Source organism: Equus caballus, chromosome 3 (assembly GCF_041296265.1).
Source record: "Equus caballus isolate H_3958 breed thoroughbred chromosome 3, TB-T2T, whole genome shotgun sequence".
NCBI lineage: Eukaryota > Metazoa > Chordata > Mammalia > Perissodactyla > Equidae > Equus > Equus caballus.
This window is the reverse complement of record NC_091686.1, coordinates 105,366,413-105,378,151: the sequence shown is the minus strand read 5'-3', so window position 1 is coordinate 105,378,151 and position 11,739 is coordinate 105,366,413. Positions and strand designations below refer to the sequence as shown.

At 41.3% G+C, this 11,739-nt stretch overlaps 1 long non-coding RNA gene across 1 annotated transcript; it reads right to left on the bottom strand.

The window, feature by feature from the left end:
* Positions 1–509: 509 nt before the first annotated feature.
* LOC111772939 (uncharacterized) lies at positions 510–6,455 on the bottom strand. Its single transcript, XR_002807106.2, has 4 exons — positions 6,322–6,455; positions 4,818–4,938; positions 3,680–3,793; positions 510–2,627 (listed from the first exon to the last, which is right to left on the bottom strand). It is a non-coding gene; the product is annotated as an uncharacterized lncRNA (long non-coding RNA).
* Between the last annotated feature and the right edge of the window lie 5,284 nt (positions 6,456–11,739).

Sequence of the window (11,739 nt, the reverse complement as noted above, 5' to 3'; positions counted from 1 at the left end):
GTGGTGGCACATCTTAGAAAGTGCTGTCAAAATATGCTTCCTAGGGGTAAGAGGCTCATCCTAAAGTGTGAAAGCTATAGCCTTTGTTTGCAACCACCCATGAGGGAACTGTAATATGCAGGCGGGGAGCAGAAGCTCTCCTAGACGCAGTCACATTCAGAGAAGCAGAGGAGGCAGGGTTACAGAAATTCACTGGGAAGCCATTTTCGCAGGAAGCAGTCTGTCTTTGTGGCAGCAGAGATCTTTTGGGTTTTGAAGCCTGGAGAGCTATCCTGACCCCTTCTTGGCCTTCCCTGGTGGAAGGTCCAGGAAAATTCAACCCATGAAATGACTACTACTTTTTTTAAAGGAACTTTCACAGCATTTATACAAAGCTTAGATAAGGAAAAATCTAGAAAAGAGGAGCAAAATTTGCTAATAGGTGAAGAGTATTTACCAGAGAACCATATACCAAGATAAATTCCAAAGAGGTCAAAGATTTTATTGCATAAAATAAAGCCATACAAATATAGAAGAAAATATGGATTTATTTATTTCTAATTTTAAAAAGTTATTTACATTATTAACAAAGACAGATAATGAACTGGGTGAAATTTTAGCATAGATAAAGGACTAATCTCCCTAATGGATATACATCCCCCAGAAAATGAATAAAAAGAACAAGTTCATTAGAAAAAAAAGGGCAAAAAACTAACCAAATACATAAAAGAACAGGTAGTTTAGAGCAAAGGAAGTACAGATGGTTCTTGAATCAATGGAGAGATGCTCAACCCCACTTATAATAAGAAAAATAAATGAGAATGACTTTGTGCTACCATTTTCCTCTCTCAGATTGACAAAACCACACAAGTTTGGTAACACATTCTGTTGACAAGGCTGGGGGGAGACACTCTTCCATGCATTGCTGTTGGGAAGGTGAATGGGTTCAGTTCTTGAGGGGGCATGTGTGGAGATACAATACTTGCACCGTTTGACTCACCACTTCTACTTCTGGGAATCTGTGCTGCACATACCGTGTACATGTAGAATGACGTACATACACAGTCATTCATTGTAACAGTGTTTAAACTTCAAGAGTTGGGAAATAACAAAATTGTCACTTAGAGTCTGGTTAAATAAATAATGGTTCATTCATACAAGTGAATGTTCTCTGGCTGAAAAAGAGAATGAGGACATTATGTAATGATATTAAAAAATTCTAAAATGTATTGGTAAGTGAAAAAACAACACACAGAAGAGTATCTTTTGGAAAATGCTACTTTTTGAGTAAGGAAATGGGAGAAACAAGAATGTATGTTCACAATCGCATATGTATGCATATATTCGTATATACATATGCAAATATGAACATACATATTTATATGTGTGCATATATTTGCATGTGTATATATTACACATATACATATACATATTATACATAGAGAGAGGGAAATTCTGGAAGGACACACAAGAAACTAACATTGGTTTCTTAGGAGTGGAGGGGGCAGGAAGTAGGATGGACACTTTTCACTCTATATTTTTATACATAATTTAACCATGTGCATGTCTTACCTATTTGTATTCATTTCCTAAGGCTGCTGTAACAAATTACCACAAACTCCTGCTTTAAAACAACTGAAATGTATTCTCTCACAGTTCTGGAGGCCAGCTGCTGGCAAGGCTGTGCTACTCCTGAAGGAGCTAGGGGAGAATCTTTCCTTGCCTCTTCCAGCTTCTGGCGGCTCCTGGTGGTCACTGGGTGGTAGACGGCATCACTCCAGTCTCTGATGTTTCTTCACGTTGTCGTCTCCTCCATACTTCTTTGTCCCCTCCTCTTACAAGGATATCACTCGCTGGATTTAGGGCTCACCCTAAATCCAGGCTGATAGCATCTTGAGATCTTTAGCTAATTACAGCTTCAAAGACTCTATTTCCAAATAGCATCATATCGTGAGGTTCTGGGTGGACATGAATTTTTGGAGGACACTATTCAATCCACTACACTATTCAAAAATAAATAATAAAATAGAACTCTTGTGAAATAAAGTTTGTGTTTGCAAACAATAATAATTCTTTTAAAAGTTAGAATTTCTAGGTTAAGTAAGTAATGAAGCTGAAATACAATGGAAATCCATTCTGTAAACGAGAGGGACAGTTTAACTGAAGCCATCATGCGTCTCAGCACTATTTACCCATCTTAGAGGAAGAAGAGAGCTGGGAGTGAACGAAAATACATTCAACACAGATCAAGCATAAAGAGACAGTTGAATGGGCTCAAATTCTGTTAACAAGGGGATCAGCTAACTAGATTTATGCTGAGTTTGTGTCATGTAAAATGGTGAAGTTTCTGTCCATCATTTCTAAGAGAGTCTCAGATGGTCTTTGCTGTAAATACGATGAGCTCACATCTCAGGATTTGAGACATAGCGTTTTAAGAAGAATGACTAAGAAATGGTGTTTGGATATTGTCTTAGTCTGCTTGGGCTGTCATAACAAAATACTATAGACTGGGTGGCTTAGACAATAGAAACTTCTCTCTCACAGTTGTGGAGGCTGGGAAGTCCAAGGTCAAGGTGCCTGCTGATTCAGTTCCTGGTGAGGGCTCTCTTCCTGGCTTGCAGATGGCCACCTTCCTCCTGCGTCCTGTCCTGATGGAGGGAGAGAGAGGGAGAGAGCAAGAGTGAGCTCCCTGGTGTCTCTTCTCACAGGGACACTAATTCCATCAGATCACAGCTCCACCCTCATGACCTCCTTTAACCTTAATTACTTTCTCACTCTAAATACAGTCACACTGGGGGTTGGAGTTTCAACGTAGGAACTTTAGGGGGCACAACTCAGTCTATGGCAGATATTTTAAATCAACCCAAGCATCTTCAACATTGTTAAAGGTGCATGATATAAGACTCAAGTATGGGTTCTGAATAAAGCAGAATTTGAGGTATTTTAGACACAATCATAGAGAACCCTAGTTTATCATTTAACAAACTATGTCCATCTTGGGTGCTGGGATGAACGACAAGATATTCATTCATGTGAATAGGAGGCACTTCTTGTTAAAGTTTTTGGGGTTAAAAAAAAGCATCCCTTCAAGAAGAGTACTTAGGCCTTAAAGGGCTTGGAGTCAGACCATCCCAGCTCCGGCACTCAGCAGCTGTGGAATTTTGGGCAAACTACCTCCCATCTTTGAGTCTCGGTTTCCTCAACCACAAAATGGGAATCTAGTAGCCCTCCTTGGATTGTTATGGAATTAAGTGAGATGAGATCCGTGGCTTTATTATTATCAATAACAAAAAACATGCATGGAGAAAACTTTGCCAAATGCCCAGCAAAACTCTAGAAAAGATTATTGAGCAGGTGCTTTGCGGCACTAAGAAAGGAAAGTAGGGATCCCCCAAAGGTGGAGCTGTTCGATTTAGGAACAGCAGCTAGCTTGCTTTGGCTGAGCGTGGAGTGCAATAATTCCCCCACTTAACAAACATTTGAAATTTATGTTCTAGGAATAGCAGAATGTACACCCATTTAAAAAGCTAATGAATATTTTCTCCCTCTAATGAAGAAGAAACACAACCTTGACTAGGAATCTACCCCTAGGAGCTTAGAGCTTTGTTCACCTGACACAAGCTGAATCCCATCCCCAACCTTGGAGGGAATGTACAGTGGCTCTGGGGCTCGGAAGTAGCTGGTTAAACCTCATACTCACGCAAGGAGTCTTCCGTTGTGGGGTCCCTTTAGGAGAGCTTTTGTGCATTTTCTTATAAGAATTTGGCGGATGTCTTAATAGACTGATTAAGGAATCATTCTAGGAAAAACAAGGCTGAAGGAGAAAAACAGCTGAAGTATTCATTTTCTTAGCCTGCTTTTAGAGCCAGAGAAAATAGCCTTTAAGATCTATTTCTTCTCTAGGAGGAAAAATATTACTGAATTTTGACTCAGAATGTCCTTATGTTGGGGTGAAATAGCCTACCCACTAATGTCTTTTTGACCTTCCTCTTCTCTCTCCACCGTTTTTTCTTTACTTAGAATGTTTTCGGGGCAATAAGTAGAGGTTAAGTGGGAAATGACATTGGAAACGTTGCTTGGGACCAAGCTGTGCAAGGACCAAAAATGCCAAGTGACTTTCTCCCTAATTATGTATGTAATGGAAAAACATGGGATTTTTCTGAGCAGAAGGCAGCACGATTGCAGTGGAAGGAGTTTGGGATCTCATTGTCTGTGTGGCCTCTGCTAGGACACCAGGCTTCTTTGTAGAACAGGAGTAATGCATCTTTCACAAGCTGTATTTGGGAAAGTCAGCAGGTCCTGTGCGCTGGGGTACTTTGTAAACCACAAGACAGTTTTTCGTACTCTCACCCATCAGATTCCTTTTTGGAAAGATCAACCAGGCAAAGGAGTATAAGCTGAGTTGGACACAGGAGGACCAGGGCAAATGTTGGCAGGTGATGGCTGTGACTGCGGACAAGGGCTGTGGAGGAGGACAGGGCCACAGGCAGAAGGAGGGATGGATAAGAATGAGGTCGCAATAGAAGGAGAGTCCGTGCAATCTGTCATCACATGGAATGGAGAGAAGACAGCACAGTTACTGCAGGTTTCGAGGTGGGTGATGGGAATTATAAACTACAACGCCAGACACATGGAACAAAGAAGAACAGTAGGTCTGGAGGTGAAAGCGATGTGTTCATTTGGGGCTGTGTTGAGTTGAAGGTGTCTTGACATGTCAGTCAGGGAGATGGACACAGGGAAAACCTCGGGGAGTAATTAGAGCGGGGCAGGAGGTGCTGGTGACACCTGGAGTTGAAGGAGTGACTGGAATCCCTGAGAAAGAGAGGGCAGACCCACACCTTGAGAGCCAGAGCCTTGAGTGCAGCGCTGGAGCACGTGGGCTCTGCAGGCAGCCTGCCTGGCCCCTAATTCATTCACCTTGGGCATGTTGCTTCATCTCTCTGTTCTCGCTTTTCTCATCTGTAAAAATGGGGATAAAAAAATAGAATCTACTTTGTTGGGTTGTCGTGGAGAGTACAAGAAGCCATAAGCACGAAACTGTTAGAATCGTGCCTGGCGCTCAGTAAGCACTCAATAAATGGCTATTCTTAAAATTGGAAGGTGAATCTCAAGGGTTTCTCTATTTAGGGGCTCACTAGAGTAGCTTTCCTCTATTTATTTATTTGGCTTGCTATTAGTCCACATATAGTTTACAAACAAACACCAAACGTAGGCTTATGTAATATCATGGAAAGTAAGTTAGCCTTCAAAGGCATGAAGGCTCCTTTATGAAGGACAGTCTTTCATTGACTTAAGATCTCTGGCATTAATTACAGGTTTCGGTACATGAAAGTCTTGCCCAAATCCAGGAGTCCCTGATTTGAAATGCAAAATCTGTGAAACTGAAGCTTGCCAATGGAAATGCAAATACTTCCAACATTTTCATTTACCTGTGACTCATGGCTACAAGTATGATCCAGTACTCCCCTTGTAAAAACACACACAAACTGTGGGTTTTCACTGTGGTCGGATAAACCAGTCACGATGAATGAATTTGGCCACAGCTCTTCCTTTCTAAGGATGCCTCAGACCGGGGCTCTGATCCTTCTCAATTGTAAATGGATACGTGTGCATATTAAAATATTGGCATTCAGAGGACACCATCAAAGCAACTGATCCTGGGGCGGTCTGCCATCTCTGCTTATTGCTTTAATAATTGAATGTAACTGGAAGGTCTTCTCATATCTACTAAATATTTGTGAGGATTGGCTATAAGTTAGTGAAGCAATTTTTTTTAAATTTTAATAAAAAATATTCCAGAGACAGGCATTCAAATGGATAAGCCATTTGAAAGAGCCACTTTGATGTCTTGGTGACGCTCCGAACACTTCGGAATACCTTTTTGGGGATTGCCTCCCTAGTTCTTGGCACATTCTCTCAGATATCCTTATTGTGTGAAAAATCCTTCTCTTTAAAGGAGATATGAGATTTTGAAAAGACATGAAAGGCATTCAGATTTCATTGAGCTAATGCCATTTTGTTCAAAACCAAGGTGTCACTAAGATAACAAGGCTATTTTTCTTTTCTGGATCATAAACCGGCTTGGAAAGCAAATTTAACAGAAGAACTCGAAAGCACACTTTCCATGGTGAACATTAATTTCTTCCCAGAAACGAAGAGAATCTGCTTCGTAGTGACCAACCTATCCTGTTTGCCCAGGACTTTTTCTGTTTTAGCACTGCAAATATGCAGTGCTGGGCAGACCAGGACGGTTGGTGGTCCTACTGGGAGGCAGGCACATTCCTCCAGGTGACAAGACTTTGACCTTGCCCCTGTGACCACAAGAATCCAAGGGTCTCTCACCCGAGCTTACTTCCCATGGGTACCGGCTCCTTGCACGACTCCTGAAGGACAGCACTGGTTTCGGTGTGCGTGTTACCATAGGCTTCTTTGCTTGTTTGTTGGCTCGTTTCTAAGACCAGTCTAGTTGAACTATTCCAGTACCTTTGAACTTTTCGTTGTTATTTGGAATAACAACGTTTGGAATTGTTTTGTGGTTTGCAGCTCCTGCGTCTTGGCAACGTTTTTGCTGACACTGAATCAGCCTGTGTGGTCCAAGAAGTGGAATCAGATTTCTAGACCAAGTGTAGCATTTATTAGCCGTGAATCCCTTAGCCTACCTGACCCTCAGTTTCCTTACCCAGCAAATAGGGAAAATAAGCGCCTTTGCTATTTCATAGGGTTAATACGAGGTTGAAAAGAGAGAACACATGTGAGCTGCAAAGTTACTAATTTTTAACAATTAGTTTAGTTACAACTTATTGGATGACTGCTCCATGCAAGACCTTCCAGAAACTCATAACAGAGTTTCTGGAGCAGATACATAACATGTGTCTTCTGTTTCTACATAACTGACCGCTAGAGGATGTCTGTAGTGCTGTGATAGTCATCTGAACAAGGTTCTAGGACTTCAAAGGATAGGCTGATTAACTCTGCTTGGGGCAGTCTGGAAGGCTGCCCAGAGGAGGTGATGCTTGAATTGGATCCTGAAGGATGACAGAGAAAATGGCATGAGCAGGGACATGGAGGTGGGAAGGCTAGGGCCTGTATGGGGAACTGTGTATCCGGAGTGAGGCAGGATGGAGCTAGACCTTGAAGGATCTTAAGTGCCAAACTGAAAAATGTGAACTTTCTCAGTGATTTGACCTAGTCAGAGCCTTCTGGCTTCAGTATGGAGGATGGAATAGACTTTAAAAGGAACAGGACATGGGGAGACCAGTTATTGAAGTTTCTTGTGTTCACCCAGGGAAGATCTGGGTAGAATAAATGAGGACAGTGGCAAGTGGAAGGGAGAGGAGGAGGGAGATCGAAGTGTCCTCCTCATCAATAATGTCCCCTTATTGGAGAGACCTGGCTTGACCACTCTATTCCCATCTCCCACCTCACTTGCCTTCCGTAGCTTGCAATATTTTTCTCCTTAGCATTAGTACCACCTGCCATGTTATACATTTACTTTTTATGTGTTTATTATATCTTTCCCCTACTAGAATGGAAGTTCCGTGAGGGCAGGGCTTTTGTTTCATTCTTGGCTATATCTTTGTTGTCAGGACAGTGCCTGGTATACAGTGGGTCCTCAATACATATTTACTAATTTAAAAGTAAATCAATAAAATAAGTTTGAGGTCCAACCCACAGACTATGTAAGTCAACTGGGCAATACACTCAGGTTTTTATAGATTAAACTTACTTCATTCTAAGAAGCATTTGAGGTGGCTCCAGAAATATATACACTACAGAATGATTTAAACAGAAGAGGAATAAATTAGATCTAGAGGAAAAAGAAGGGAATAAGATGATAAACCACAGAGAATCAGTGTGCTGATGTGAGTGCCACAAGGGCTGCACTAAAATTTTCAAGGTGGGAAGCAAATTCATGTCTGAGCTTCCTGACAGCCAAGGCAAAGAGGGGAACATGGCCAGTTATGAGACCCACAGCCTTCATTGGGTGAAAACATGTCATTTTTCTCAGTAGAAGCCCTGATTCTTTTTCATGGATAGAAATGACACTGAAACCATCTGCTTTAGCCTTCATGCTGTTTGGTGAGGTGACTACCTGGTAACCCCTTAACTATTTTGGAGGAGCTTAGTCTTGTGTGCAGCCTCACTCATTCACTATAAGAGGTCACCAGAAATTTCCAAACCAGAATCAGCTAGTGACTGGTTAAGTGATACTCACTCAAGGGCAGGATTGGGTGGGGAGAGGAATGTAAACAGTTGGTTCCTGTCCTTCTACCCTCTCCAGAACCTTTATCCATCTCCAAGTCTTATCTCCATTGATAAAGAGGAAAGTTACAGAGAAATCTGGCAAAGGTCAATGAAGTTTGCATCCTCTATTTGTCTCTCTTCCTTTGATTTATTCAAGTTCCTATGAAGTACCACTTAAGTGAGAGGTTTGGTTTGGCTGATGGTGTGTTTTTAAGAGAGAGAAACCAGGTGAGAAGGGGAGAAGAAGCTGATTTCTCAAACGATTAAAAGGTAGTTTTGACTCTAGTAAAGGATTTTCATCTTTAAAAGATGTTTGCTGGTAAAAGGATTTTTGAAAAAGTAATAGATCCACCTGGTAAAACAAAACTCAAATAGGGCAAAAAAGAATCAACCAATGCTGCCACATTTTTGTATATTCTTGCAGAGATATTCGTATTTATACACATACATAAGTACTTTCATTATATAAATGAGAATTTTTGATACAAATTCTTCCCTTGCTTTTTTTCACTTAACAAATCTTGGAGAACATTCTCTGAGTTCCTATTAAGCTACTTTATTTTTTAAAAATGTGAAATGGTTTTCCCTTATGTGGGCAACATCATCTATGTATCCAACTTCCCAACTGATGGATATTAGGCTGTTTCCAGTGGTTTGTTATTACAAACATTGCTTCCATGAAATCAATGAAGTTTGAATCTGCCTTAATCAGGGTTCTGGAAGGAATCAGCACTGAAACTCAGAAGTTCAAATTAAGAGACTTATGATAGGGACCACTTTACAGAGGTGTGGGAGGCTTGAGGGAACCAGGGATGGATGTTGAGGCACCCTGGAGCTGACAATAGCAGGAAGCTGTTACTACCCCCAGGCCTGAAGGGGAATATGGTGCCATTGGAGCCTCTGGAGAGCAGGAACACTGAGGAAGGACCACCCACCAGGAGCTGTATACTTCCGGAAACACAGCATCCAAGGATAGAGGAAGCAGGGAAAAAGTGCCTCCACCCCTCTCTCTTCCTGCCCTGAAAACTCCTGCCTGGGCCTTCCATTAGCCAAACCCAGCCACAGAGGCCAGTTGGCAAGGGACCCAGGTGACCATAGTGGTCACCCTCCTGCACAGAAGTGGGCATAGAAGAGCAGAAAATGGGTCTGGGGTGGGAGTGGAGCACATGTTCAGCATACCTATTGCAATTTCTAGAAATGGAATTGCTGGCTCAAAGGCAGATGCATTTTCGGTATTGTTTTATAAGTCACTCTGCATTTTTATTTACCCTTTCTGTAGGTTTTCCCTTCCTTTCTGCATTTCTATATTTCTGCTGGGAATAATTTTCCTTTTATCTGAAGAACTCACTTCAGAAATTCTTTTAGTGCAGTTCTCCTGGCTGAGGATTCTCTCAGTTTTGCTTGTCTTTTGACTTTTAGTTTTGGAGGATAATTTCATTGAGTATATGATCCCAGGTGGGCAGTCATTTTCTTTCAGCACCTTGTCTTCTGAGTTTTATTGCTTCTCTTGAAATTTGCCTCTCAGTCTTAATGTGGTTCCATTGAAGATTCTCTCTACTTTTAAGCTTCTCTCTTTATCTTTGATTTTCAGTAGTTTGAAGGCAGTTTTCCTATGATATGCCTCAAGTTGTTTTCTTTGTTTTCATCATGATTAAATTCAGGGAGCTTCTTGAATCTGAGTTATAACATATTTCATCAGTTTCAGAAAATTCTTATCTATTATCTTTTGAAATATTTCTTCTGCTGTATTGTCTCTTTCTGTGTCTCCAATTATACTTATATTATCCCCTTTCACTGTGTCCCATTTGTCTCCTATGCTCTTTTCTATATTTTCCATCCTTTTTTCTCTTTGTCTTTTTTCTGGATATTTTATATTGTCTTCCAGTTCACTAATCTATCCTTTCTGGGTCTAAATCTGCTCTTAAACCCATCTATTGAATTTCAAATTTTCACTTATTGTATTTTCCAGTCCTACCATTTTTATTTTATTATTTTTTATAGATTCTGATTATCTGGTGGAATTATCCTTCTTCATCTGTTTATCCATTGTTTTGGCTATTTGAAATGAAAACATTAGCTGTTTAAATTAACTCCAATAGCTTAGTCATCCATAGGTCTTTTTCTACTTTCTTTTTTCTCCTCTTGGTTTTTGGCTATTTGCTCTCGTCTTTTAGCATGCTGGTAATTTTTCAATGAATGATAGACATTGTATATGAAAAAAATACTGAGACTGTAAATGATGTTGTCTTCCTTCAGGAGGAGCTCTTTCCTAGCTAGTCAGCGAGAATGGGGACTGATCCTCTTAAGACAGTGCGACAGTCAGACTGATATCTTCAGACAGCCCTAACCCAGTTTAAGCTGGGTTGCAGTTGTGGCAAGCCTCTGTCTAGTTCTATTTCCCCCACTTTTAGGGGAGATCCCTCTAGGGATACCAACTGTGAATCTAGGGTATTAAGCAGGGATCTTCTCTTTTCTTTTTTCTTTTGCTGAGGAAGATTAGCCGGGAGCTAACATCTGTGCCAGTCTTCCTCCACTTTATACATATGGGTCGCCACCACAGCATGGCTGACGAGTGGTGTAAGTCTGTGCCTGGTATCCAAACCTGTGAATCCAGGCTACCAAAGTGGAGCGTGCTGAACTTAACCATTAAGCCACGGGGCCAGCCCTGGGATTCTTGCTTTTAACAGGCCTTAAACTCTTATCCTTGCCACTGTGAGACTGCCAAAACCCTGCTTTTAGTTTCTGAGTCTTTATTTGTCTTCTTAGCCTCCTGCCCAGTTAGTTTCAAAATGTGGCAAATGTCTTCTGGGAAAATTGATAGTGTTGGGCTCCGTTCTCTGCTCATGCTTCCTCACTGGAGTCCTGGCCCCTAAGCCTCTAATTTTCTCCCTCTAGCCCCACAGACTGCCAAAAGATTTGCTTCTTTCTTTGCTTCTTAAGAGAAGTCCCCTAACTGGTGTCACCTGGGTTCTTCACCTCCTGCCCTGTAACTAGGACTGGTAAGTTCTCTGAAGAAAAAAGGGGCTGCAGAATGTCAACTCACCTTTCTGCAGCTCCCTTTTTCCAGAACTTTTGCCCATTAAGTCCTAGTGCCTCAACATCTTTCCAAACCTCAAGCAGATTTTTTTTTTTGTATTTTATTTGGCTTTTCTAGTTGTTCTTTATGGGAAGGTTGATCTGCTGCAGTCTACCCCATTATATTCAGAAATGGAAATCTTGTCTGGTCTGTTTTTTTTTTTTTTTTTTTTTTTTGGTGAGGAAGATTGGCCCTGAGCTAACATCTTTGCCAATCTTCCTCTGTTTTGTATGTGGGACACTGTCTCAGCATGGCTTGATGAGCAGTGCAGAGGTCTGTGCCTGGGATCTGAACCCATGAACCCTGGTTTGTACCGAAACAGAGTGTACAAACTTAACCAGTATGCCACTGGGCCGGCCCCAGGTCTGGTATTTTATGTTACTTTTCCTGATCCTCTACTATTCTGTCTCAGTTCCTCTTCTCATAAAAATTTGTCATTG